This window comes from Ictidomys tridecemlineatus, chromosome 5 (genome assembly GCF_052094955.1).
Source record: "Ictidomys tridecemlineatus isolate mIctTri1 chromosome 5, mIctTri1.hap1, whole genome shotgun sequence".
Taxonomy (NCBI): domain Eukaryota; kingdom Metazoa; phylum Chordata; class Mammalia; order Rodentia; family Sciuridae; genus Ictidomys; species Ictidomys tridecemlineatus.
The window spans coordinates 14,449,499-14,471,954 of NC_135481.1; the positions used below are offsets into that span (position 1 = coordinate 14,449,499).

Sequence of the window (22,456 nt, forward strand, 5' to 3'; positions counted from 1 at the left end):
GACAACCTGTCAGTCCTACTGCAGTGCGTTTGCCCAGCCCACCCTGCGTCCCCAGCGGGAGTCAACACAAAGTCAACTTATTCCTTCCTTCACAGAGCATTCACAGGGCGCCCTGTGTGTTTGGCCTCTCACTCCTGCAGGCCTCACAGGCCATCAGATTAGTGACCTCACTATATATTTTCTCCGTCCTCCCAGTTCTGACCACTGTGCTACACCCAACGCACAACACGCACACGGTGCACACACACTCCCGGTGCCTCCCATCTGCTCTGGCTGTCCCCCTGCCAGGCCTCTCCTCGTTTCCATTCTTCAGAGCCCATTCCCTACTGGCACTGATCACCCGCAGCACTGACCCTCACGCTTCCCCGTCCCAGGGTCCTCCAGGGACTCAATTGTTGTACCCCCAGGACTGTGACTTAGGAATTAATCTGAGGTACCACAAAGAGAGGCAAGGCCACTGAAAGAAGAACGTCTTCCTTGTGTGGGGCCCTGGGTTCGCTCCCCAGCACCACGAGAGCAGGGTCCTCCATGGTCAGAGGTGGAAGCAGGAGCAAGGGGAAGGCCTGGGCCAGCGCCTGATGAGGGCCTCCACGGGAAAGGCCAGGCAGGGCCGGGAAATGGTTCAGGATCATCTCACTCAAAATTGGTTAGTTAAAACCAGAGGGCTTTGGGCATAGAGACTGTCCCCGGTGCTTGGTTTGTGGGCCTGGCTGAAGAAGAGCCAGGAAATATTGGATGGCGTATGAAGGAGAGATGAGCTGGTTCTGAGCCTGGGCTGGCAATCGCAGGAACAGGAGTGTCTCCCCACTTCTCTTCCACTCCAACTCCAGGGCCTGCCAATCAAGCTCTCTCCTGCTGACGTGGTCAAGTCCCCGCCCCTGACATTCCATACCTCATTAACATACCTGGGTTCCCTCAGCTACCTCACTGGATCCCTCAACTCAGCCACCAAATTCCTGGCCAGGGTACCCTCCTTCCTCCTTTCTGCCAAGGTATCTGCCCCCCTGCCCACAGACCACCCCTGCTCCTGTTCTGCGACTTATACCCCACTACCTCTCAGGAACCTCCGTGTCAGAGACCCCTCTCCTCCCCTTCCCTCTGCATTAATAATTCTTAAAAATTAGCAGTAATAGGGCTGGGGATGTGGCTCAAGCGGTAGCGCGCTCGCCTGGCGTGCGTGCAGCCCGGGTTCGATCCTCAGCACCACATACAAACAAAGATGATGTGTCCACCGAGAACTAAAAAATAAATATTAAAAATTCTCTCTCTCTCTCTCCCTCCCTCCCTCTCTCTTAAAAAAAAAATTAGCAGTAATAGCAAAAAGAACTCCTTGATCAAATGGGGCTTGGGAGATGTGCCATTTAGATTCCAGACAAAAGACTAGTTTTCCTGATGCCTAAAGATTTCTTTCAATTCAATAAGAAAAACATCAAGCCGGGCAGGGGGCATTCACGTGGGATCCCAGCAGGAAGATCCTCAGAGAGCTGTGGATGTAGTTTGGTGGTAGAGCACAGGCCTAGCACGTGCAGAAGCCCTGAGTTTAATTTAATTCTCTGTACTGAGTGTGTGTGTGAGTGTGTGTGTGGAGAGAGAGAGAGAGAGAGAGAGAGAGAGAGAGAGAGAGAGAGCAAGCGCGAGCGCAAGACAGAGAGAGAGAGGTGTCATCAACAGAAAATGGGTAAAACATGAATAGACTGCTTCACAGAAAAGCAAAGACAAACAGTTCTGTAGCTCTGACACATCTTATTATGGTAAAAAAAAAAAAACAAGTTAAAATTATATCAAGAAACTCTTTTTTGTCTTCCAGGTTGGTGGATGCCAGTGAGTCTGTCACACACCGTGTTGGAGGGGTGGAGGGTCAGCGGCCTTGTTTTTCTGGTGCCTTCTCGCAAAATCTGTATACGTCAAATGGCCGTCAGCCTCCAACACTCTCACACACATCCCCTCTGACCCAGCAGCTCTGCCTCTGGGACTGCATCTCACTTAAACCCACCTCCATTTGTAAATGGCTCCGTACAGGGTGACCCTCTGGGACATCCTTTGAGGAGGCAAAGGACTCAAAACCGACTTCATGTCCAAAACCCAGGAGCTGGGTTGAGCACTGTGACCCCTGTGCGGGAAGCTCACAGAGCTAGGAACAAGAAAGAAACGCTCTAGATGTGCAGATGCGGGGGATCTCATAGAGACGGAGAAGTGGGAAGACAGAGCCAGAGCCTGGGGACCGAGGTGCGCCCCTGTGCCACCACCACCTGGGGAAGGAATCAGCACGCGCACTTCACCACCCCAGGCTTGAAACTGGAAGAGTTGTCTAAAGGGAGGGAGGGACCTGCGAGGTCGGAGGGTGTGGGGTTGGACACCCTTCACAGAGACCATCTCATAATCTTAGAATTCTGAATGCTGTACTTCTGCTTTCTTAAGAAGGTGCTGGGGACACAAAACAAGCAAGATTGAAAAACAAAACCAAATCAAACCTCCAGCCCACTGCCCTTTCTGGCTTTTGCATGTTCCCTCCTCGCCTCTAATGACAACATTTGGGGAGCACTGCCTGCAACTGTCCCTGCCCCTGGCAGCCCCCTGGCAACTGCTCCCCAGTCCTGGTCTGACTCGCTCTGGCGCCACACACTGCACAGCACTGCCCTCCTCAGCCACTCCTGCAGGGGCCTCCCTGCCAGCCCTCTGGGAGGTCCCCACTCTCTCCCACGCCATGGCTTCCCTCTTCATCTGTATGCAGGCAGCAACCAGTGTGCACCTCCATCCCGAGGAACCTCTTCTGAGCCCGGGATCCACTCCTTGTCCCCAGGTATCTCCAACCAGCACAGAAGGGCCGGCTTTCAGCCAGTTTCATTCTCTAAACCTGGGAGGCTTCCTTGTCAAGCCCACACCCTTTCAGTCATCAAAACCCAGCTGTGACCCCTCTTGACTATCCCTAGAACCCATCGACTCTCACCCCCTCCACCACGGCCCATCTGGTTGAAGCCTTCATTTGCTACCTCAGCTTCCTCACGCTCTCTATCCTTGCACTCTGCCGTACCTCAGGGCCTTTGCACATACTCTAACCTGTGCCTTGGACACTCTCCTCTACAGCTACAGTTTGGATGAGGTACTTAGTTGAAAGTCATCTGGTCATGTGGGAACACGCCTTTGAAGAGAATATTGGGACCTTGGTCCCTCCCCATTCTCTCTCTCTGCTTCCCTGTCACCATGAGGCGAGCAGCTTGCTCTACCACCTGACGTGCTGCCTCATCACAGGCCCAAAGGCAACAGTGCTAACCGACCGTGGACTACAGACAACATGGACCCTTCCTTCTTGTACTGTGATTACCTCAGGGGTAAGATATTATTTCCGTCCGTGACAGAATGCTGACTGATACATCCCCTCTCCACCCTGCTTTTCTTTGATCAACCCTTATCTGTCTTCTGGTGCTCAGATTAACATGACTTCCTCAAGGAAGACTGTCCTGGTCCCTTGGACCGATGGACCTCAACTGGGGGCAATTTTGCTCCCTAGGGGACAATGTCTGGGAGTAGGGAATGTGTGTGTGAATGCTGCCAAACACCCTACAGTGCACAGGAACGTCCCCTACAACCAAGAGCTATCTCGCCCCAAAGGTCACTAGAGCCAAGGTTGGGAAACCTTGCCTCAGACGGTCACACCCCGTGACCCACTCACAACATACTCCATGTCTCCACACACCACCCATCACAATCGGATCTTTAACTGTGCAAAGAAACTGGAAAAGCCCCATTCTCCGAGGTTTATGTAATGAATACGTGAATTAAAGTCACCACCCAGGTTCATCTCGGTACCTGTACCCCCAGTGCCCAGCCCAAGCAGACAGCCTCAAGTCTGGCAATGAAACTATGTGGATGGGCGTGACATGCCCTGGGCAGGGACTGAGTCACATCCAGCAGAGGCCACCACATCCTGGCCTCCAACTTAGCTGGGCCCCATGTGCCACCCAATGGCAGTCCTTTCCCGGGCCTCGACCCTGGCTCATTGGACAAACCAGCCCTTGCACATCAGACACATCCTATATCAGTTCATCTCCACTCAGGCTCCAAGTGTCCCTAAAAGTCACCTTGCCCATGCTGATCCCCTCCCCATCTTCTCAAACTGCTGTGCCTCCCATGAGGCTCCACATCTAGCCATTGCAAAACCAGTAGCCGGGGTACCCTCGTGTAGTTCACCAGCCTCTCAGACCTGCTCCCTCCACTGCCCAGTGAAGGGCTCCAGAGTTGCCCATTCTCCCGCCCCCCCCCCCGCCCCCGCCTTCTTGCCTCCAGCGTCCTGCCCTCCCACTCCACCTGGCACATCACTCCTGGCTCAGCCTTCTAAGAAGACAATCAGCCTGTATCGATTCCTGCTCAAAGTCTCTGTCGATGTTTCTTCTTGTCCACGGAGCAGAGCCCAAGTCCCCCAGCCCGAGTAGGTGGGTTCTTCAACCTTGGCACCTGCTGTGGCCTCATCCCCAGCAAGCCTCTGCAGCCCAGGCACAAAACCTCTGCCCCACTCCTTTCATGCCATGGTGTAGATCTTCCCTTCCCTCTCCTCTAGTCTTTCCTCTTAGATGCCCAGGGCACATAACTGTCCTTAAAACCAAGGTCAGACACCTCTACCCCAAACTATGAAGGCACTCCAAAAACCAAAGAACCAGTACATGATCCAGGAATCCCACTACCGGGCATATACCCAGTGGACTGAAAGCAGAAACCCAAGTAGATATCCGTACTCCTAAGAGCATCGCGGCATGATTCACAGTAGCCAATGGGTGGAAGCAGGTGTCCCCAGGCAGATGAACAGATTCACAAAATGTGGTCCACACAGACCACGGAATGTTATTCTGCCATAAACAAGGAGGAACTTGTGTTCCATGTATGTATGATTTGTCAAAATACATTCTATTGTCAGGTATAAAACCAAAAAGAAGAAATAACAATTTTTTAAAAAAAAATCAAGGAGGGCTGGGGGTGTAGCTCGGTGGTGGGGTACTTACCTAGCATGCACAAGACCCTGGGTTCAATCCCCAGCACTAGGGGTGGAGGGAGGAAATTCTGTCACTTGCTCTAACATGGGTGAACCTCAAGGACATTATGCGAAGTGACATATGACAGTCACAAAAAAGGCAAATACTATAGGATCCAATTTAAGGGAGGTCTACTCTGGTTTGGGTCTTGAAATGGAATCCCCATTGGTAGCTGTTAAGAGGATGGAAACAACTCAACTAAGGCACATGGGGGTGGAGCCTTGGGAATCAAATCACAGAAGTCATTAGGGAGCAGCCCCTAAGGCCGAATCCTGGTGGCTGTGTAAGGGAAGGGCAGGAGACTGAAAGCCATGTCTGTATGCCCACGGGCTCCCATGTGACACTCTGCACTGCCTGAGACTCTGCAGCCAGAGGCCATCCCTGGACCATCACCTCCACCCTGGGCCTCCAACACTGGGCCAACTTACCTCTTTTCCTTAAATGTACCCAGCCCCTGGCATTATGGTGTCAGCAACAGAAAACAGATCACTGCAAAGTACCTCAAGGACTCAAAGTCAGAGAAAGAGAGCAGAATAGCGGCTTCCAAGGACTGGGGCTGGGAGATGGGGACTTAGTGTTTGCTGGGTACAAAGTTTCCAGTGGGAAATGATGAGAAGGTTGGTGTGATACCTGGAGAAGGATTAAGTGAGCTTAATGGCAACGAACTGCACCTGTTACAATGGTGGAAACAACATATTTGTATGTCCCATGTATTTTACTGAGATAACAAAAAAGGCAAACAAAGCAACACATGAAACCCCACCCCTCCATCTTGTGAATCTGCCCAGTACCCCTCACCCCTTCTGCTAATCTGTGCGTGCCCCACCCCCACCCCCTACAAGCACAAGCACACCATGGGGCTGCCCACCCTCCGCTGAGCACAGACCGACATCCTGGCCTGTGCACAGCCAGGGACATGGTCTCATTCATGGTCTCGTCCCAACATCTAGCCCACAGCCTAGAGCAGAGGTTCTTCCACGAGGGCTGTAAGAATGAACAGCCCAAACCCATCATTTCTGGGCGGTTACCATCCCAGACCAGAGCAGTGACCGCTTAGATTCATCAGCCCCCCCCCCCCACATCCCCCAAGCCAGATCTGCCCTTCCATTAAGCAACAAGGTCAGAAGGGGAATCTGTGGACCAAGTTAATAAACAGCTAGCTTGGGAGGCATAAACAAAATAAAACCAGGGGTAGCTCAGTGCAGGCCGGGTGCCCTTGTCTCTAACGCCAGGCTCCAACCTCTCCTGCCTTTATCAGCTGGTGGGCTGAGTCACTTCCTGTGTCCCCTTCCAGGGCAAGGAGAGAGGGGCAAGCTGGGGAGCAGCTGAGTCCTGGCTGTGAATACACGATTGGTCACTACACTGCCCTGACCTCAGTGGGAGGGCCCAGACTACAGGCCTGACCCCCCACCCCCACCTTTTTATGTAACCCAAAGCCTGGAAGGCAAGGAGAACTTGGCCTTGGCTCCCAGTATGAGGTCCCCCAGGCCCAGTACGTCCCTTCTCTCCACTCATTTCCATCCCTAAGTCCTCAGACCCCCACCCACTGAACAGTCCAACTCCCAAAACTGGAAAGGAAAATTGTCCCCTCTGTCTTGGGGGTGATGTTGGGAGGCTCCTCTGGGATCATCTAATCCAGTGGGTCTCAGCCAGATATGATGCTGCCCCCAGCGGACATTGGCTGTCAAGGAGGAAAAGGGCAGTGATGCTCTGGCACCGGTGGGTGGAGGCCAAGGACTCTGCTAAACATCTCTGCTCAACATGCCTTGTCAAAAAGGCACAGGATAGTCCCCACTTCCCCCTGCCCTCCTTAAGACTTATCTGTGCACCATGACAATGATGCTGAGGTGGAGGACTCCGACTGAACCAGAGCTGGCTTTGTTGGGGGGCAGTACCAGGGACTGAACCCAGGGGTGCTTTACCACTGAGCTACACAGCAGCTCTTTTGATTTTTTCCTCTTTTGAAATAAGGTCTCACGAAGCTGCCCAGGCTGGCCTTGAATTTGCAATGCTCCTGCCTCAGCCTCCTGAGATACTAGATTACAGATGTGTGCCACCATACCTGGCTAAGCTCTCTCTTACAGATGAGGAAACTGAGGCTCAGGAAGTGACAACACCAAAGTCCCACTGTGAGTTGAATAGTGTCGGAGTTAGGATCCAGACCTGCTGGCAGCCACACCAACCTCAGCTCCCAGGAGTACACCGACCAACTCCAAGCCCAGGGCCGGCTGGGGGTGTGGCTGAATTGGGGATCCTGGGATCTAGAAGCCACAGAGGCCCTGTGCCTCTGACAGGCTCCAAAAGAGTCCCATCAAGGTCACTTTGGTCAGGAGGTTCCCAATTAATCAAAGGGGAGGGGTGTTTTAAGGAGCCATGGTATGTCCGTGCAAAGTGCCCCTGATAGAGATAGGCAAAACTCACCTGGGGTGGAGGGGACCTCACAGGATGGTCCTGTGGCTCAAGGTCAGAAGAGAGGGAAACTCTCTAAGGTAAAACCCAGGTTGAAGAACAGGGAATGGTGAGAATTAAGACTTAGATCATTGCTTTAGGGGGGCACTATCTTTTCTCCCAGATGTCAAAGGTGATATTTCTTGGCCAGGCACAGTGGCACATGCCTGTAATCCCAGCAGCTTGGGAGGCTGTGGCAGGAGGATGTCGAGTTCAAAGCCAGCCTCAGCAACTTAGTGAGGCCCAAAGGAACTCAGTGAGACCCTGTCTCTAAATAAAATACGAAAGGGCTGGGTGTGGCTCTGTGGTTAAATGTCCCTGAGTTTGATCCCTGGTACCAAAACAAAACAGATGGTATTTATCTTGCGTCTGATGGCTCCTCACTGCCATCCTGCGTGATTTCCTAATAATTTCTAGAGTTCGACGTGTCTTTTCCGCAGGGAGCCAACACTGTGACTCCTACTATGGGCCAGACCTCAGGCATCAGGGCTGGCTGTGCAGCCCCATTATTTATGAATGACTGACTCACATCATGTCGCAACAGGCGTACTTTTCCATTCACTGAGGCTGAAAGCCATCCAACGGGCAGTGACGATGGTGATAAGGAGAAGGCAGGGTGCAGGAATGCATGAAGCTATGCTCTCAGGTCTAGCCTCACTTCCTCCAGGAGAAGGGACTCCACGGAAGGTGGCCGGGGGCAAGGATGGTGGAGGGGTGTGGTCCAGAGAAGAAGGCACCACTACAGAGCCATTTCTTCTTAATCTTATCACTGCTTCCTTGCCTGCCCCAAGCCCCTCCTCCCCAATTTTCCCTACAAATTGGAAAGCTCCTATACATCCTTCAAGGTCCAACTCTGGAGTCCCTCTCCCTACTCCAAGACTCTGCAAGAACATTCTAACTATGATTTTGGCAAAGCATGAAGGGCAATGGGAAGAGATATTTGGGTCAATGGCAGGCTAGGCCAAAAAGCCCACCCTGGCCACGTTCTAACATAAGGGACTGCATGACAGCTGCTTGTGTGTCTCCCTGGCATCCAGGTTCTCTTACCCCTTTCCTAGGTGAGGCCTCAGGGCCTTTCCCTGGCCTCTGCACTTCTCACACTGGTGTCATCCCTAGCCCAACCCATCTGAACGGCCACCCTCCCCAGGGCACCAGAGTCTGGCTTTGGTCCCTCTGGTTCTCAGCGCCCTGGGGAATCTGAACAAGCTTCCTGGTTGGGACACTCTTTTCCCCCCAGGGCTGGCTCACTCAAAGAGGGATGGGCTCCCTTTGGAGAGTAGAATTCTTGTGAGGACGGAAGCCTTTTGGGGACCACTTCTCCTTGGAACTCCAAGGGCCCTCTGCGGTGGCCATCTGCTCAGTCTAGAGGTTCCCTTCCAGGTAACTCTAGAGGCAACTGCCCAGGAGACTCTTATAACCCTAACAACCTGGAGCAGGGGACAGGGACCCAGCTCTGAATTAACTCCAGTCCAGTTAGGAACAACTCCAGCCCTGCCTCCATCAGGCACCCTCAGCCCTGGGCCTCCCTCTCCCTGTGTGGACTCTGAGGAAGGAGAAGGGGAAGTACCCACTTATTCAACATGTCATAAATGAACACCTACCACACACCAGGCGCTGCCCAGACCCCAGGGACAGAGCAGGGAACAAAACAGACAAGAAGCCATGCCCGCATGAGCTGGTGCCCTAGGCAGGGCAGATGAAACCCAAGATAAAAGTGAAACACACAGAATGTGAGGTACGCTGTGGAAAATAAAGCAGAGGGGCATGAAGGGACGTGACCGCGGGGCCTGGACACTCTGGGTCTAGAGCTCTCATTCTGATGAGATCCGAGAGCCAGCAGTAGGAGGCTGGGCAGGGCCCATCAACTACAGGAACATCTCTCAGGTGGTCGGGGGAGGCCCAAGCAGGGGCTTCAGCCCAGACCCTTTCTCCGCAGCCTCCTCCAGGGAACAAAACTGACCAGCACTGGGTGTTCTGGCCTTCCCTTAGGCCACAGGCAGACAACAGGCCTGCTCAGCAGTGTAGATCTCCCAAGGTCCCAATCCAAGGGCCCAGAGTCCCAGGTAGGGACTCAAAGGCCCTGGGTGACTGGAGGATTTCTTCTAGAGCAGGGTGGCAACTTCCGAGGACTGCCATCGAGAGTCTTCTAGAACCTTCCCTCTGCCTTCCTTCCCCATTGTCCTTGGTTGAAGAAGACATGGACCCCTTCCACCCACAGGGTTCTTCAGCCCCTCCCTTCTGTCCCTTGGACCATCCCCTGTATGGAAGAGAGGCTCTCTCTCACATTGGGAAGGAGAGAGGAAGAAGCCAAACCACCCTTTTCTCTGGATTTTTAGCAATTTGTTTCTCATAGAGATTTTGACCAATAAATACTTCTTACAAATCTAGTGTGCACTCAGAGTAAGGCCTGCTCTCTGAGGGACGGCTAGATGCATGGCTACTGCTTACAGGAAATATACAGGCCAACTTGGAGCCAGGCTAATACACACACACACACACACACACACAGAGAGAGAGAGAGAGAGAGAGAGAGAGAGAGAGAGAGAGAGAGAGAAAGAAGAGTCATCTCAGAGGTGTGCTTCGCAATATACAGAGCCTTTTGGACCACTCACTCTTTCATAAAACCATGCAGATTCTATTGTCCCCATTTTGTCCAAGAGGAAATTGAGGCAAGAAAAACGAATTCTTCTCTAAACCATGGCTGCCCCATGGGGGAGTCAAGAGAGAAAGGAGACAATTAAGATTAATGTTTCCAAAATGAATATCCAGAAAGGATGGATACGAATTCCACTAGACAGGACAGAGTGCCTCTGCCTCCAACCCAGCGCACTGTGGTGCTGGGCATTTAACCCTGCACACTGCCCCCCACTCTTCTTGGCCTGACAAGAAGTGGACCAAGAGGAAAGGAAAGCCCATTTTCTATCTGGAAAAGCACAAGGTGTTATGGATGTGTTTACTAGTTTAAAAAAAGATGTCAAGGGACCTCAGGGTGCTGGTGAGCACCTTCCTGGTTTAACTCTGCAGTGTCCTTTCCGCTTACCAAGGGCAGAGAGGTATGTCAGCTTGAAAAGAATTCACTTTCAGGTTAACTTATGCCATTCTAGTAGAGCACCTTCAGCTGTGCGGTGCTATGGCTACCCATGGGAACAAAGTGGGTCTCCCACCTCCTGCAGTTCCCAGAACTTAACAAGGAGCAGGCTCGCTCTTGGAGTTTCTGTTTGGAGGTGCCCTCTCTTTGTCCACAGGAAGAACCTTAAGGGAGTGAGGGAGAAACAAATCGCAAAAATGCAGAAGTGACCATCTGGCTCGAGAAGGCTGTGGTCCACCTCTTTTCCTGAGCAAATAACTTGGCCTCTTTGAGTCTCCTTTTCCCCTCATCTGCCAATGGGCCAACACCTACCACCCCGCTAGTTTGCTGTGGGGGGAAACAGAAATAAGGAAGGTCTCTGGCTCTGGTGGAAGTGGCATCCTTCCCCCTTCCCAAGCAGAGCCGCTCGCTCATACCCACGGGAGTCAGGGGCTCACACACTGCGTCAGCCCGGCTGCGGCCCATCCCCTCTCCTGACCTCACCTTGCAGGGGCTTGGGAAGCACTGCGGGGGGTCAACGATGCCCAGTCCTGACTGCAGCCAGGGGAAGGCAGAGGACCAAAGGCAGGATTTCCCGGTGATGGGCGTCCACTTGAATAGGGCGCACAGGGCCGCCCCGTCCTCGCACCCCATCTCACTCAGCCCGGTCTCACCTCTGGAGGAGCTGGGAAGCACCAAAACAAACATCCCTTAAAGGAATCGCCCACCATTGCAGGCTCCAAGAGAGCAAAAGGGAGAAGACCAAAACCAACCCATGTCCGCGGCGAGCCTTCCGCAGGGGCAGCGGCCGCCGCCTTCACACGCGCTTGGGGTGAGCGGGTGGAAGTGGCTGCGCGGCTGCGCCACCCTCGCACGACCAAACTTTCCAAGCCGACCTCACGGTTGCCGCCCCACTCCGGGGCGCTCCCGGAGCAGGGAGAGAGAGTGCACTTGAACTCGGAGGCTGCGCGCCACGGGGGACCCGGGGGCGGCACTGGCCGGGCATCCAGCCCTGGGTTACCTGGGTCCTGAGGGTCACGGACGTCCAGTAGACAGGGTGCAGGGACGCGGCTCAGGCAAGAGGGAGGTGGGGCAGTCCTCCCGGGCCGCCGCGGGCCCCGGGACTAGTGGGAAGTGCACCTGGCGGGCGCCTCCCAGCGCGGTCCCCGCCCCAGCTCCTCGGGCGCGGGCAGGGCGGCCCCCGGGGAGGAGCCGAGGGCGGCGCGGGGCACCCTCCGGACGCCTGGTCGGCGCCTAGCTGCGTGCCACCGACCCCTGGCCTCGATCACCTTCTAAAGTTCTCCTTGCCCGAGTTTCAAGTGCTACCAAAACTCCTGCAGAGGCACGCGGGGGTCGCAAAGGCCCTCTGGCACCCTGGAACCCTGTGGGCCATACTCCACGCCCACTCCCGTCCCAATGGCTGAGGGAGGGCTGGGAGTCCAGAGGAAGAGCAGGGCCTCGGAACCTGCCCCTCAGAAAAATGCACGGGGTGGATGAAGCACAGGGAAGGTCAGAAAGCAACCGCAGCCCCACCCCACAAAGTCCTCTCCCCTGGTGGGAAAGGCTCCTGGGTGCTCCGGACTAGACACCTGCCTTCACTTCCTCCCTGCTCTCTCTGGAGTGCCCAGGGCCGGCGGTCCTTGCCAGTCCTCAGCCTTTCTCCCCTCAGGCTCTGTGTCCCAGGTCACAAGCTCCCAAACTGGAAGGTGCTGGGGCTGGCCCTCTGCCAGCCAGTGGTCACAGCGATAAGAAATGAAGGGACGCAGAGGACAAAGAAGAAACATTAGGCCCCGGGCTCAGACTCTGATTATGTGCAGGTGCTGAAGGAACAGGTTGCAGCTGCTTTCTGCGGGCCCACCCTACCCAAAGAACTCAGAAAACCCACCCTACAACAAAATTTCCAGACTCCAGGTGAGGGATCACTCACTTGGTCCTGCCCATTTTGGAAGGGGATCCCTTTGGCACTCTGCCCTGCACTGTTTGCAGATTGTGCAGCCAGAGGCAAGAGTACTGGACTGGGAGTCCAGATACCTGGGCTCTGGCCTCCATTCACACTGTGACCTTGGGCAAGACTCTGGCTCTGTTTCCTCATTCACAGTGAGTGGGCTGCAGTGTATTATCTCTGAGGCCCTGTTAATGGATCCTGAATCATGGCATTGGGCAACTTGCTTTACTAGGTTTGCTGTGGCTGTACAAAGCGTATGTGCTAGGCGGCATGTTGGTCCTCTCGGTTCTTAAAGGAAGAGTGACTGAGGCCATAGGGACCAGCTGCTCCACGTGGATGACTGGGCCCAGGGAGAGTGGAATTCAGCTCTATGCTGAATTAGGTGTGGCCGTCCACAAAATGGAGATGCATAATCCCTGACTTGTCTTCCCAAGGCTGTTGGGAAACTCAGTGAGACATGATATAGGAAGCCCTTTGAAGGGAGAAAGCAAGGGGGTGTATGCTTTTAGACACCATCTTTGATGCCCTGGACAAAGGCGTGAGGTGTCTTCTGGGAGGCAAAGCCTTTCCCTGACCTCATCGCCCTTCCTGCAGAAGATGTGAGGTGAACAGGTGCAGGCATGCACCCCACTGGTAGCCACGGTAAACGATGCCCAGTGCCTCACCTGGAGATCTTCACTGCTGGTGCACCTTTGTGTGCACCTTGGGGAAACTCAAGAGGGGAGACAAAGAGACTCCCAACTCCAGTGGAGGTGGCCAGTGGCTGACTGACCATTCATCAGCATGTGCTGGCTGAGCACTCCATGGGTGGGTACCATAGATGCCATGTCTGCTCTTAGCTTAAAGTCTAGCTGAATGATTAAACGTGACATGGAGCTGGGAGAGGGTGCTGCGGATGGCTCAGGAAGATCAGAGAGGAGCAGGGGAAGTGAGAGACCAGGGAAAGGGACTGAGACCACTTGGAGGGGAATTTGGAGAGTGCTGGGCTTAATTTACCCCACGTCATAGTGAGGAAGCAGAGGCCCAGAGTGGACATGTGTCCTGCCCATTTGTGGCAGAGTTGGAACTTGATTTGAGGACCTCAGAACTGTGCTGGCTTTGAGGCTCCTGTGCTAAGGAGGTCTGAGCCCTAAGAAGTAGGGGGACAGGGATGAGTGGGTAGGGAAGCTTCTAGCAGGAAGAAGAGACTGAACTGAGGTGCAGCACTGGGAACCTTGTGCAGCAGAGGAAGTTGCTGCAGTGACGTGACGTGCAGCATCTGGAAGGAGGGAGCCACACAGACCTGGAAGCCAGGCCAGAGCTGTATTCCTAGGAATGTATGGAGCCCACACCAGTTAGGGAGATTCCAGCACAAGACATCCCTGGAGAGATACACAGGTCCCCAAACACCTAATGAGACAGCAGGTGACCTGTCAGGAAGGCAGTTAGGTGACAGCGGAAGAGCACCAGGAGTCAGACAACCTGTATGTAGATGGCCTTGGCCAAGTTATTTCTCTTCTCTGACTCTCCGTTTCTTTATCTATGGCCTGGGGGGTCATAACCTCTTCCCTTTTAGGGTCACCGTGATGACCACAGAACACATTTGGAAGTGCTGCGTCCACGGCAGTGGGCAGAGCGAATGTAACCTGTGGAATTGTGCTGTTCTCCAGGGGCCTCAGGGGATGCTTGTGGAACTGACCCAGGCTGGACTGGGCACCTGTGTCTCACTGTGGCAAAGACCCTCACAAGGGGCTGGGGGAGGGGTGGATCTGCAATGGTCAGAGAGGCCCAGGGAGGGTGGGAAGGAAGGAGGGCGCCAGTCATGCACGTCAGTCTCCCTGACATCTTTACAACAGAACAACTCAGAAAGACCATTTTGGGGGAGCATACCCCCTCCCATCCAAGTGGCTAGGTGTCTCCCATCCCCAATTTGTGCGTTCAGGAGGCACCACCTCAGAAGTTCTTTGTACATGTTCTTCAACGCCCCCAACATGCACCTAGTCTTTGGTGGGTTGAGCAGCTCCTCGGGTGGGGCCCAGATGGCCTGTCCTCCTGTGCTTGTTCCAAAGGCCTCATCTGACAGCAGGGACAGTGCAGAAGAGACCACTGTCCTGGCTTCATGCCAACACCCGGGTTCCTCACAGCGTTCTCAGCCTCTTGCACCCAACCCCAAGTCTACTTCCTCCTCTCTCCTCCTCCGCAATGAGACCATCAGAGCAGGGTCCTGCTTTCCAGGTAAGAACACGGAGGCCAGGAGAGGTGCCGGGACTCGCTGGGTTCTTGCCCCACAACATCAGATGGACTCACAGGCTGCCCGCTGACAGTGCTGTTGCCCCATTGCCTCACTGGGCTGCAGATGTCAGCCTGCCTCTTCTTCTTCTTCTTCTTCTTCTTCTTCTTCTTCTTCTTCTTCTTCTTCTTCTTCTTCTTCCTCTTCCTCTTCCTCTTCCTCTTCTTCCTCTTCCTCTTCCTCTTCTTTTTAGTTATACACGACAGTAGAATGTATTTTGGCAGAAGAGACATACATAGAGTACAATAGGTTCTATTTCAGTTCCCACCCTATCAATGGTCGCTCATGGCGGGGAGTTACCCTGGTGGTGTATACAAATACAAGGTTAGAAAGTTATGGCCAGTTAATTCTACTGTCTTTCCTGTTCCCCTCTCCATTCCCTTCCCTTCATTTCCCTTTGTCTAATCCAATGGATTTCTCTTATTCCCCTCCCCAGCCTCCTTTCTTTTGAGTTAGCATCCACAAATCGAAGAGAACATTTGGCCTTTCATTTTGGAGGATTGGCTTGTTTCACTTAGCATGCTAGCCTCCAGTTCTATCCATTTACCAGCAAATGCCATAGTCCATTCTTTTTAAGGCTGAGTAATATTCCATTGGTATATGTATTACATTTTCTTTATCCATTCCTCCATTAAAACCTTTTCTTACAGAGAAAGAAATAGCTATTAAGGGAGAGGTTTATGGGAGCTTCTCAGAGAGTTTCCGTCCTGTTACTCTCTCAGAGTCCTGGAGGCCAGAAGTCCCCAGTCAAAATGTCCTTGGGGCCCACTCCCTCTGAGGCTTACAGGGAGAGTCCTTCCTCTCCTCTGGGCATCGCTGGGCTGTGGGGGCATCTCTCTAATCCCTGCCCCAGTCTTCACTCGGCCGTCTCGGGGTGTCTCCATGTCCTCTCCTCTTCAAGTAAGGACACCAGTCTTTGGGTTCAGGAAATCGCTTCTCAAGATCCTCAGATGCATGAGATCTGCAAAGACGGCTTTTTCCCAGTTAGGCCCCAGTCGCAGGTCACGGAGGTTAGGATGTGACATTTCCTTTGGGGGACCTGAGTCAATCCCTGCCGTGTCTTCCGTCCTACTGGTGGCACCCAGTGGTCCTGCAGGGCCAGACTCCTCCTTTCACCCACCCAGTTTCTCACATCCTTGCCTGGGCTGCCAGGACCGAGCCTCTGCCGACCTCTTCTCCCCTCTGGTTGTGTGATGCAGGAGAAAAAAAGACAGAAGCCACTTGGGGACCTTGCTGGGGACTGAACTGGGGACTCCCCTCTTTGGACTTCCTTTCGTCCACCTTGTCGTCCGACCACAGCTGTTTCAACAGCACCCTCTGTGCCTCTTCCACTGACATCTCTCTGTCACCAGGTCCCTGTGAAGGATGGGCTCAGGGGAAGTGACCACTCTCTCTCATCCGTGTGCCCTGGCCCTCTTATGACGCCCAGCCCCTTGTCAGGGAGAGATGAGCGTCACTTCCATTCAGAGAGCACATTCTCTAAGGCCAACCCCTGGGGTGGGGACACCAGTCTGGCAACCCTCTCCAGGCATAGATCCTTCCCGAGCAGAACTGCTGAGGGAGGTGGAGCATGGAAGGCTGGCCCTTTAAGGAGTGTGGGTGGCAGGGAGGAAACTGAAGTGGAGAGGTGACCCCCTTGGCAAGAGATCAGGCCCTTACCTCCCAGGGTGACAGATGCTCAGGGCTGCCCCCATCTTGGGGCCCAGCTTCCCAGGTCAGGCAGTGTTTACAGCAACCAGTGGCCCCTAGTTCCTCCTGGGAAGCCTCCTGCCTGCAAGGGAGACACAGGGTCCTGGGCTGAAAGCTACTAATGTCACAGAAGCCCAGAAACACCCTGTTTTATTTAGGTGGAAGGTTCATTTTGTGTGGCTTGGGGGTAAGTGTTTATAGAGATTACAAAGGGGGTTTAATGTACCCTCCCCTGCAATCTGCACAGTGAACTCTGTTTTCTCTTAATAGCCTAAGAGGGTCCCTGTCCCTGTATCCAAAGACACCCTGAAATAGCTTTTTGTTGTTGTTTTTTTGTTTCATTCCTCTAACAAACTGCTGGAGGCTGGATACTTTATGAAGAAAAGAGGTTTTCTTTTTTTAATATTTATTTATTTATTTTAGTTGTAGTTGGACACAATACCTTCATTTCACTTATTTATTTTTATGTGGTGCTGAAGATCGGACCCAGGTTTTCTTAGCTCACAGTTTTGGAAGCTGAAAGTCTAACACTGGGAAGCTCTGTGGGTTCAGCCCCTAGAGTGTGCCTCACGGTAGATGGCATCACAATGGCGGGAGCACAGGCTGCAGACCACGCAGCAAGGCGAGAAGCCAGAAAGCAGTTCAGGGCTCAAGCACAGTCTTTTATAACAACAGTCTTTGGAACTAGCCAGGCTCCCTGGAAAAGTACATTAATCCCTTCCGAGGGCAGCAACCCAATTATCTTGCACTAGGCTCCATCTTCTGTAGACACCACCATCTCCCCACACGTCTAGTGAGGACCCAGCTTCCAACACATAGTCCAACCATAGGATTCCCTAACAAGAAAGTGTACCATCCAGTCCAGTGCTTCCCAGCCCCAGCTAGACACTAGTATCAAATCCCTGGAGCTCCCCAAATTCCCTAAAGCTCCGTGGGGGAATTCAGATGTGCATCCATCCAGGGTGGAGACACCGCCTCCCCAGGTAGTCTACCTCAGCCTGCTTGATTCTTGGGGCACCTGGACAGCCAGGAGCCTGGCTGCCACCTCATCTTTCCCCATGGTGCTCTGGGTTGGGCCCAGCGCGCGCACACACACACACACACACACACACACACACACACACACACACACACAGTGCAGAGTGCATGGCGCCTCTGCTGGCTCCAGACCACGGTGATGGTGGGTGGATTTTCCCCAGCAGCAATGGCAATTGCACTTACTGTCTGAATCACATCTGAATGGCCAGTTGCTTGCCACTCCTCTGGGTGTCTTCTCCAGTCCCTGAGCTGTGGTCACTGTAGATGCTGAGGCTTAAGTCAATCCTGGGAGCAGCTGGGGAAGACTGAGGTAGCAGCTCTCTCCGGGCTGCTTCTCCTACCTTCCCACAGAGGGAAGCCACTGCCTTCCCTTTAGGACTAAAGACCTTTCAGGACTGCTGCACTTCCAGTGGCCCAAGTAAACCCAGAGACTCCTCTCTTGACCCCCAGCTCGCTCTCAGCCCTCAGGTACCCGCTGTTTGCAAGCCTCAGGCAAACCCCTGCGCTCAGCTCCCTTTCAAGAACTGGGAGAGTATTCACCACCTCTCACCCTGCAGGGCTACACCTGAGAACATAGCCTTAGGAAATAATCCTCAAAAAAGAAAAAGCCAGAAGTGTATCTAATGGCTGGAAACTTGAAGCAACTTAAACGTCCTGCTCTCTCCAGCATTGGTAAACAACAGCACGCCCATTTTAAAAGCCAATTATGAAGACGGCTGGCACATGGAGAAGCGCTGATGATATGGTGTTGACTGCAAAATTGCATTGGATCAGAGCCCAGCTGGGAAAAAGTTGTATCTGTGCATGTACGTGAGCTAGGAGGGAATCAGGGGGAAATAAGGGAAAGGAAAAAGAAAATCAAAATGCCCACTTAATAGATTTCAGATAGGTATTTTTTTTTATTTCTGGTTTTCTTGTAATATCACTTGTGCAATAGATTTGCATATGGGCTAATAATAATAATAATAATGAGTGTTATTAGTCCTGTGTTCAGGGAAGGCCCTTTAAGGCACCTCTCAGGTGGGCACAGGTGCTCACAGGGCTGCCTCTCTGTGGTTTTTGAAAGAAGTCAAAGCTTCATGCCCAAAGGACAGAACAATTTTAAAGGCAGGATGGGCCCTGAAACCACCACAGTAGATGACGGTTCTGCACACAGCCCCCCGTGCACCACTGGCCCTCTTAGCCAAGTGTGTGCTTCTTGTGGGGCACAGAGGACCCTGACGATGTTGGTGAAGAGCTTGCAGGGCTCTGAGCCTCATGTTCTCCAGGCATGATTTTATTCTAAGTAAGAATGTCTGCAGGGTCAGACGGGGACACTCCCAGAGGTGGCCAGTGCGCTGAGGACAAGGCTGAGCTCAGCGCAGGGCCCCGGTGGTCTCGGCAGGGGCAGAGGCCTTCTCCCTGCTCTTCCTGCATCTTCCCCCTGATGGGGGGGGGGGAGGGAGAGGACCCAGTGTTTTCAGAGCCTCCTCAGGAGCAGGCTGGATGGGCATGGATGCTTCTAGAAATAGGACTGGACAGGTTCTGGACTCACAGAGGAGCAGTTGGCATGAGGCCGCAGCTCTCTCCCCACCTGGGTGTGGACCTTTTAAAGCTGTGTTCAAAGGAAAGGCCCCTGGGGACCTTGCTGCATTCTGTCCCCATGCTCTCTGGAGCCATCAGAAGCTGGCAGCGTTCCACTGCGCTGCCTTCCTGAGGCCTGGCCTGCCCAGCCACGGGGCAGCTGGGGGTGGCCCAGGAACCCTGTGACAAGCTCAGTCGGCCCAGCCATGGAAGTCCAGCTGCACACATTTGTGGAGAGGAGGCTTCACTGTCACAAGAGTTTTGAAGTAAGACCAGCCAGAGTTCCCAGGCCCCTACTGCAGCTGCTGGGAGCTTCACAGGCTCAGCATCTCACTGAGCGCTCACCCAGCCCCACATCCACCGTGATCCCATTTCACAGACTGGGAAGCTGAGCCCATGACTTGTATAAGGTCCTCAAATCAGGAAGGTCTAAAGTTTGTGCTGTCGAATTTGGGGCTGCACTGAGTCTCTCAGTCATATACAGAGATTTTTAAAAAATCAAATTTATGTACACTTTTTCTTGGAACATGTCTACTCTGAGGTTTATGGCAACATCATATATCCTATAGCTAACGTTCACAACAGGCCTCCTATTCTCCCTACCCAGTCAATCTGGAGGCTTCCACAGGTAGCCTTAACATAAAAACGATGATTATTTAAACAGTGTAAGGAGCAGGCATTTTGCCCAGTTTTATTTTGGCAAAGGCTGAGTCCTTCTAGTGCATTTCATATGTAAGAATACATTAAACCAGGAGGGACCATAAAAACGCATTAGCTATTCTAGGAACGCCAAGATCCTAAAAGGGCAAGTGACTTGCCTGTGGTCACTCCATGAATTAAAGGCCAAGTTCGCCTCGGCTGCCACCTGCCCTGCTGGGGGTTTCTTCCTCCTCAAAAATTTTTGTGCAGCTATTTTGGAGACAGTTTCTGACACTTATACTAGAAAATTCCTTTGAGTTCCCGCCTGTCTCATACCTCCCTGCACAGTTTGTTTCCCTTTTAAAGAGCCAAGTTCAGGGCTGGGGATGTAGCTACGAGGTGGAGCTCTTGCCTAGCATGTGCAAAGCCCTGGGTTCAATCCCAGTAGGACCAAAAATAAAAGAGAAAGAGAGGGAGAGAGAGAAATCCAAGTGTTACACCTTCCTTCTAAGATGCTGATCCGATCAAGCCACGTGGATTATCCTGGCCTCCAAATAAAGCAGCAGCCGATGGGACTGGCTAAGAGCAGTGGCCCTGAATTTCCTGGGTATTCAGTAACTTTCTCAGCCGCAGCCAGGTTTGAGAATACTTCTGAAATCCCTGCTAAATATTTTAACATGGGCAGGGAGTTGCTAAAGACAGGGAAAAGATAATCAAGGGCTGTGTAAATATTTAATTTAGCCCCAAGCTAGTGTACTTAATTACAGAACATTAATATCTTTATCATACTATTCCAGAGTCTAACTAACGACAAACAGTGCTATCTCAGATTCACATCAAAACCTCCGAATGAGAAGGCTCTAACCAGAACCTCTGCCATTCTCATGCTGTATTACCCCCGCCTCCCCCACCTGCACAAACCTTCACCTCCTTGGCATGTCCTGGACACCAAAGGCCAATCACACGGTGTTACAGATTTCATATTCCTGCCTGTGGATGGGAAATACAGTCTCAAAGGGCCACAGAGGCTGGAAGTGCCAGAGCCCAGGTTTCCTCACCAACATCCTAAGCATTTTCTGCCCCCACCACACAGGTCTGCAGGAAGATCCCAAATAACTCCTGTCTTCTGTGAGCTCAGTCCCCTGCAATGGGGGAGTAAGGAAGCCAGCAAATTATACAGAGAAGGGACACTTAAATCCTAAAGCCGAATTCATAGCCAGGCCTGTCAGGGTTGGGGGTCAGCGGGCCTCAGGGCAGGGGCTGATGGGGAGGGAGCCCAGGGCCTAAGTCAGCACCCTCCCTGCCCCTGCCAGCTCCCCACTTAGCCCTCTCCACCAGTGGGAGCCTCTCTGCCCTCCTCACCAGGCCAGGGCCAGGAACTTCATGCTTTATTCCCATGCAACCTGGTGAGGCAGGAGGCTCAGTGGTTAAGTAGCTTGTTCAAGCTCATGTACTTGGAAGATGGCTGTTTGAACTTGAGCCCAACATCCATGTTCTCTCCATGACCTGAGATACCAAGCTCACCAGCTGGCCGCTCAGCATTCCTCTTGACACTGACCTTGACCTTGAGATTGCTAGCCTGGCTGCCCCGGTGCCTGGTGAGAGCCTGGTTCTGGCTGGCAGAGCCTCAGTTTAGAGCCTCATCTGCATGCTGCACTGGTGCAGTTAAATCCAAGGAGCAGAGGGCTGGGGAGGCTTGGAGGTCTCATGACCTCCACACCAGGTCACATGTCACAGGTGGCCCAGAGATCCCAGGAAAGCAAGGCTTCATCTGGCCCCTTCTTCATTTCCTCCCTCACTCATTCTTTCTGCAGATCCTTCTTGAGCATCTGCTCTGTGAAAGGCACCATGCTAAGAGCTGGGAACACTGATGTCCTGGATTTATGATGGTTCAACTTATAATTTTTTGACAATAGTGCAGAAGTGATGTCCATTCAATAGAAACTGTGCTTCACATCTTGACTTTTGATTTTTTCCCAGGCTAGTGATCTACAGAACATTCCTTTGCTGGGAAATGCTGGACGAAGGCAAGGAGCTGCAGTTCCCAGTAAGCCATGCCACCATGTCACCATAAGGAGAAATTACAGCTGCTCTACAGTGTGCTGTGTGGCTAAATCATGTCAAAAGCACACTACACTTAGAGGTGAGGTGTATCAAATGTAACTTTGTCTTATATTTTCAACTTAGGATGGGTTTATCAGGATATAGCCCTATCATAAATACTGTGGGTAGGATATATAATGACACCCCTGTGGATGTCCACATCCTGTTCTCCAGATCCCGTGAATGAACATATTGGCAAACTATATTGGATTATCAGGATAGGTCCCATGTATTCATAAGAATCCTGTTCTTAAGAGGGCAGGAGGGTCAAAGTCAGAGCAAGAAATGTGATGACAGAAACAGAGATGAGGGGGATGCAGCCACCAGCCAGGGGAGGTGAGCAGCCTCTGGGGGTTGGGGAAGCCAACAAACACCCTTCCCTGGAGCCTCAAAAGGAACGTAGTGCAGCAGACCCACAGATTTAGCCTAGTGAAACAGATTTCGAATGTCCAGCCTTCAGAACTGTAAGAGAATGTGTTGTCATGAGCCACTAAGTTTGTGGTATTTTGTGATAGCTACAATAAGAAATGAACACAAATATCAAATTAAATGAGCTGTGGTCCTTAACCTTGAGAAGCCCTTTCGGGACAATGGCAGAATCCCCTGGAGGGCTTTTTAAACAGAGATGCTGGTCCCCACACATGGAGTTTTTTGATTCAATAAGTCTGAGT

The 22,456-nt window shown here is 52.7% G+C and overlaps 1 protein-coding gene across 3 annotated transcripts in view; it reads right to left on the bottom strand.

Annotated features, from left to right (window-relative positions):
• Paqr5 (progestin and adipoQ receptor family member 5) overlaps positions 1-12,115 on the bottom strand; it is an 88,596-nt gene extending 76,481 nt beyond the window's left edge. The window contains exons 1-2 of one of the 3 annotated variants that reach the window (XM_078049384.1): positions 11,561-12,103; positions 11,044-11,224 (exon numbers count right to left, since the gene is read on the bottom strand). The gene's annotated coding sequence lies outside the window, so the exon portion shown is untranslated. Of the gene's footprint in view, positions 1-11,043; positions 11,225-11,560 lie in introns of all 3 variants that reach the window. The other 2 variants (XM_078049388.1, XM_078049383.1) reach the window with 2 other exon arrangements.
• Positions 12,116-22,456: the final 10,341 nt, after the last annotated feature.